The following is a 5026-nucleotide window of genomic DNA, read 5'->3' as shown; positions in this document are numbered from 1 at the left end:
CTCTCCAGCACTTGTCATATTTCAGTCCAAAGAGAACTTGATCATCTTTCCTCCCATAAGACATCATGCTGGTCCATTACATTCGTGGCATTTTTCTGATTAGATCTAGTAAGGAAGAAGTATCAATGACTCTAGACTTATTGATAAACCGTTTGCATGTTTGTTTTTATTATTAAGTGCTGTCAATCTGTTCCAACTCATAGCAAACCTGCATAGGGTTTCCAAAGATCACATGGTGGATTTGAACTGCCAACTCTATGGTCTGTAGCCCTGTACTCATCCTATAGCATCATAGCATGCTAAAGTGTGGAAAATTACTCCCATCCAAATTCAGGCACCTTCCCCCTTAGTGAAATTTCTAGAGGTTCATTGGTGTGGGGTATGTCAAGATATTCTTACTGAACTGAAGGATAAGTTAAAGGTATTGTATCTGGTCCCTTTCCACCACTAAAAAGTGTCACAAAGCTTGATGTGCCTCTTTGGATTTTGGTGCCAACATATCACTCGTTTGGGTGTGCTACCCCAGCCTATTTTTCTTGAGACTTGATGGTATCCTACACAGCATTTCTTCAGATCAAGGGACTTACTTGACCACAAATGAAGAGTGGCAATTGACCTATGCTCATGGAATTCACTGGTTTCACTATGTTCCTCATCATCTTGAAGCAGCTGACTTGATCAAATGGTGGAAGGGACTTCTAAAGACACAGTTACAGCACTAGCTAGGTAGTAATACCTTGCAGGGTTATGACAATGTTCTCCAAGAAATTGTATATGTTCTAAACCATTGTCTAGTATATGGTGTGGCCTATCCAGTAGTCAGGATTCACAGGTCCAGGAACTAAGAGGAAATGGAAGTGGTACTACTCACTATTACTCCTCGTAACACACTTGCAAAATTTTGCTTCCTGTCCCTGTGCTTTTTGGGTCTGTATGTTTTAGTTCCAAATGGAGGAACACTCCCACCTGGACACACAGCACTAATTCCATTGAACTGGAAGTTAAGAATACCTCCTTGCCGTTTTACATTCCTTATGCCTCTTCTTCAACAGGCAAAAACGGAGTTAATGTATTGAGTGCTGTAATGGATCCTGATTACCAACAGGGAAATGGATTGATGTCACATAATGAAAGGTAAAGAAGAATGTGTTGATCCAGGAGATTCCTAGAATGTATTTTAGTACTACCATGCCCTGAGATTAATGTCAATGGTTAACTATAGCAATCCAATTAAAACATGACTGTTAATGACCCAGACTCTTTAGGAATAAAAGTTTGGGTCACTCAGCAGGCAATGAACCACAGCCAGCTGAGGTGCTTGCTGAGGGCAAAGGGAATACTGAATAAGTAGTGAAGGAAGATACTTGTAAATGCCAGCTACAGTCACATGATCAGTTGCAGAAACAAAGACTGTAATCATTATGAATATATACAATCTATATATGTGCCTCAAATATTTTTTGTTTGTTCATTTATGAAGTATAAGATGTAAATGTGGCCCTTACATTTTAGGTTGTTTGTGTTTTACTTGTACCATGTTAGTTGCAAGTATGACTTCACAATTATCTTTATTTACAAGTTATGTATATGATTTAAGGATTTATATATAGGTGACAAGTTGACAAGGAATGGGTTGTGATATGGTTTTGTGTCAACTTGACTGGGCCAAGATTCTTAATGGTTTGGCAGTTGAGATGTAGTTAATCCCATAATGAGATTCAATGTAATGTAACAAACTATATGTTGAGTAGCCAATCAATTGAATGGATGCTTCCTTAGGGTTATAGACTGCTTCCAATATTTTAGACACCTAGGTGAAGCTTGTTATATTTCTGCTGGGTCTGGTTCTTGCATCAGGCTCATCCTTCAACTAAACCCTGGGAGTCATCAACAGTCTGCCTTCTTACCTGCCAGACCTGTATGCCTACCTTCTGAACTTGGTTCATCTGACCAGGACTTGGATCTCTCCAACCTCTACAATGGTATGAGCCTTTTCCTTGATATAAACTTCTCCCTCTGTCTCTGTCTCCCTGTCTCTGTCTCTGTCTCTCTGTTTCTCTCTCTGTCTCTCTCTATAAATCTATATATCTATATATATCAGAAAGCCTAGGAGAGATAGTCAGAATTTTCTGTACAGCTATAACTAAATGCAATCTGCAAATACAAAGCTACCATTATTCCATTTGTTTCCTTTGTGATACAAAAAAAAAAATAGATGTGAATTAATTTCTCTCATGTCTCAAAAAATCACATATTATTTTTAATACTCATTAGTAATTATTTTATATTAGATAATATTGTAATAATGAAGAATACTCTAGTTATAGATAAAAAAAGAGTGTAATTATTATGTGTGAAATCTCTTGAGAGGAAAAGTTAATGCATCACTTCAATATTACTGAAAACTCTGCATAATAAGTTAGTTGAAGAAGTACAGTTTTATTCACTAAAACAAAAAGGCCAGAGTCATGTTGACACTAATAAGTTGTTGTTGCTGTTGTTAACTGCTGTCAAGTCACTTCCAATCCTTAGAGAACTTGTGTAGGGTTTCCGAAGGGAGCTGGTGAGCTTGAACTGCCCATCTTGCGGTTCAAAATACTTTGCAGTCCAGCACATTAACCCACAGTGCCATACCAAGGTTCCCATGCTAATAAGTGCTGCTTTAAAATACTAGGACATTTGCATACAACACCTGAGTGTTAAAAGTCCCCAAATTATTCAAACAGAATTACAGCAATGTACTGTATATGACTAGGTTTTGTAATGAAGTGCAAAATAACCTTTCTATAAAAGGGTAATCACAAAAATCACTTTGTTGGAAAGACTTTTTTGATTACTGAGAAGTAATGAAATATTTTGTGATAAAAAAACAAAACAAAACTCTATATATTTCAAATTATGAAGAGAGGGAAAACAATGGTGTGCATCTGGCTTCATGCCCACTAAAAAGTGCTTTTATAAACAAACTCCATGAACTACAAAAGTTATTAGTTCCTGTTAACAAATTTCTTTTGGCAGTCATTTTTAGTTATAAACTGCTTCATAAATGTTTATCAGAAATAGAATATGCTTCATTTTCTGACCAATAATCAATTTTTAAAGTTACATGCCATGTGGATATCTAAATACCCTGCATGCCCACATGCTCTATAATATAACTGGTTTATACAAACAATAGTTTCTACTACAAACATTGTTTTAAAGTAGCTTAAATTTGTTATTAGGTAAAATAATTATCCCAAATTATATTAATTTCCTTATTGATATGTACTAGCATTTGCTTCTCAAAAGTTGTCAAAGAAAATCTGAGGCTGATTCAGAGAAATTTTGTGACTTCCATGAAATTTAACTTATTATCCCAGTGATGACATGTCATCTTGAGCATGGATAAAAATTTAGAATTTATTGCCACTTGGAATTCATGTACCCAGCTCTAATATCTTTTGAAGACTGTGTGTAGGCAACTTGTGAAATCTTATTATTTGAACCCAGGTCACTGAATTCTTATTTTGAACACAGAGCAAAAAGAAAGAATGTGATTCGTTTTTAAATACCTACCTGACTCTGACATTTGCTTTCAGCACTCTTAAGTACTCTCTAGGCCTTTAATAGCATGGCCCTTAGTCAGCAACTTAGTTGGTCTGTTAATAAAGTTTGTCTTATATCTTAATTGTGGAATAAGCTTCTAAATTAGTTTGTGATGTTGAGAACTTTCTGGATGCCAGAGGTGAGCTATATTTGGCTAAACTCAATCTGCTCAAATTCCAAACTCAGCAAGAACAAGGCGAGGTGGTAAGGAAAAGTTGTTATAGATTCACAATAGAGGGTCATGGTTAAAGAGCAAAAACTCTAGAGTCACAATGTATGAATTAAAGTCCCAGCTTCACCAGCTAACTTTGATATGTAAATAATATTTTATATGTCTGGATTTTATCATCTAGAAAATGTGATAAACAAAACAAAACAAAAAACAATGGTTATTGTTGTTAAGTGCTATCAAATGGGTTCCGATTCACAGCAACCCTGTATAGACTTTCTGAGGCTTTAAATATTTATGGGAACAGAAAGCCTCATCTTTCTCCTACAGAAGAGCTGGTGGGCTCGAGCTTGTGACCTTGTAGTTAGCAGCCCAGTGTTTATCCTCTAGAGTCACAGAATTTCTCTAGTCCTCTAGTTCTCCATCACTATATCTATATATACAGAGTATGTATTTATTTCAAGTAAATGGCTCACTCAGTTGTAGACATGGGTAAGTTCCAAGTCCATGAATCACATTTCAGGCTAGAGGATTCTGACTCACATAATTGGGCTTATGAACTCAAGATCAGCAGGTCAGACGGCAGATTTCTGATTCCAGAGGCAACTGATTTTAAGGTCAGAGTGTAATATATCTGGCTGCTAATGACTCCCAGGATCAGCAGGCAATACAGCAGGCCTCTGACTCAAGGCCAAATAACTGAAGGACAGATGAGGAGTCAGAGGCAGGATCCAAACCTAGCTAAAATCACGTCAGCTTTTCCATAGCATCCACATATATTTCCTTTCAATTAATTGACTTCTCATAGCAGATCTCATCATAGGGGATTACTAAGTGTTAACTGCCAAACCACTGAGAATCCTGGAACATTTGAAAGTCTTTGCATAATCAAAAAAGCACAAGCAAACATCTTTCTGGTATTCTTTGCTTTCAGCCAAGATACATATGACATCAGCAATGGTATCCCTAATTCCATGTCCTTTTCTGAATCTGGTTTGAATTTCTGGATGTTCTCTATCTTTTCCAACCATTTTTAAATTATCTTAAAAAAATTTTCCTTGCATGTGTTCATAATGATATTGTTTGATGATTTCCACATTCTATTGACTCATCTCTCTTTGGAATGGTCACACAACTTTGTTGAAATATATCAAGTTGTATTCTGTCAATTTCTGGAGCCTTGCTTTACACAAATGCTTTCAATGCTGCTTGCACTTTGTTCAGTACCATCCGTTCCTTTTTTTTTTTTTTTTAAGGTTTTTATTGTGG

This window comes from Chrysochloris asiatica, unplaced genomic scaffold (genome assembly GCF_000296735.1).
Source record: "Chrysochloris asiatica unplaced genomic scaffold, ChrAsi1.0 scaffold00244, whole genome shotgun sequence".
NCBI lineage: Eukaryota > Metazoa > Chordata > Mammalia > Afrosoricida > Chrysochloridae > Chrysochloris > Chrysochloris asiatica.
This window is presented reverse-complemented; position numbering follows the sequence as displayed.